This window comes from Hemibagrus wyckioides, linkage group LG05 (assembly GCF_019097595.1).
Source record: "Hemibagrus wyckioides isolate EC202008001 linkage group LG05, SWU_Hwy_1.0, whole genome shotgun sequence".
Taxonomy (NCBI): domain Eukaryota; kingdom Metazoa; phylum Chordata; class Actinopteri; order Siluriformes; family Bagridae; genus Hemibagrus; species Hemibagrus wyckioides.
This window is the reverse complement of record NC_080714.1, coordinates 10,807,782-10,809,258: the sequence shown is the minus strand read 5'-3', so window position 1 is coordinate 10,809,258 and position 1,477 is coordinate 10,807,782. Positions and strand designations below refer to the sequence as shown.

General features: G+C 34.6%; 1 protein-coding gene across 1 annotated transcript in view; it reads left to right on the top strand.

The window, feature by feature from the left end:
• LOC131353491 (dedicator of cytokinesis protein 3-like) overlaps positions 1-1,111 on the top strand; it is a 62,535-nt gene extending 61,424 nt beyond the window's left edge. Inside the window, exon 54 of the mRNA XM_058390573.1 lies at positions 1-1,111. This exon is cut by the window's left edge and continues 980 nt beyond it. The gene's annotated coding sequence lies outside the window, so the exon portion shown is untranslated.
• Positions 1,112-1,477: the final 366 nt, after the last annotated feature.

Below are 1,477 nucleotides of genomic sequence, written 5' to 3'. Positions count from 1 at the left end.
TGATGAAAAGAAGAGGCCTTCCTCCTCAAGTGCAATGCTTCTAAATGACAGCACACCCCAGTTTGTGTAATCATTCTCTCAGACCATTCTAAATAGATTCTAAATATTTCAGAAAACGTTTTTGTCTGTACTTTACAAATAGCATGGTCTAGCAGATGAAGTCCTAACCACAGACGAAAATATGCCATGGACTCTAGCTAGTAATTGCAAGAAAAATAATTTCTTAGCTTTCAGGAATTTTTTTTTTTTTTTAATGAAATGCTCCTTAATCCCATGTGTGTACCAAAAATCTTTTCTTCCCATAGTCCTGGTAGATAAATCCAACTACTTAGTGTGGTTGTAAATAGTGTACGCTCTTATATTGGCTACACAAGCACACAGACCTCTCATAAATAACTTCATTCAGGAAGTTTTTGAATATGTCTTATTATTTGTAAAGCTTACCAACTAGAACTCAATACCTCTCATAATAATGTGGCACACAGACTGCTGATGTGGCACAGACTTACTCTGAATTGTAATCTAGATGGCTTTAGATTTTATATTGATTGAACTGTAGGGATTTAACATGTCTGGCCTATTCAACAAGGATGGTAAATGCTACCTTAATTTACTTTTTTCTGATTTAATTCTTTCACAATCTGTTGACTTGTAAACAAATTATGTGTTATTTTTACAAAGTCACTGGAAAGATCCCCCTCTGGTGCAGCCCTATTACTAATCAACAGGTACAGAAGCTCAGGTGCGTTTTTGAGTATTAGATGCTAATGAGCACGGTGGCTACAGGGAAACCACACCAAAAACGTACAATACACACTATTACAATGTACATTCAGTCACTGTACATACATAAGAAAACAGCCTGGCGATACATGCTTTTGAATAATCACACTCTCAAAGCTATTGTGTCTGTTTCATGTACATAATCCAGAAGTGACATATGAAGATTATTGGAATTTCATATTTATACTGGGCAAATTACAATAGCTTGTGATTGTCTCATTTGTTCTAGACTTGAGATATTAAGTCTGAGAAAAAAAAAATCATTTATACTCTTTTCAATGTGCCCTCTTGTACATATCGTGAATGCATGAATAAACAGTGTTATGAATTGGTTTCACTTTGTTTTTAAATTAGTATATGATTGTGGTAGTGAATAAAACCTAATAGTTATTTACAGATGACTTATGTGATTAGCTAATTGTTAAACTATTCATAGTTCAGCTTACAGCAGTGCTGTTCCTGGTCAGCTAACAAGCAGCTGGACAGCAGCAACTAATCTTTGAAATGGGTTTCTAAGGAGGAAAGCAAGGCAAACACTATGGGAGTTAAACACTGTGTCTTTAAAGTGTTGTTTAATTATCAAAGATGTACCAGCAGTGGATGAGCTACTGATATGCAGTGTAACTACAATACGAATATGATGGTGAAGGGCTTTTTTGTGCCACTTCTTCTTCTTAATATTATTATTATTATT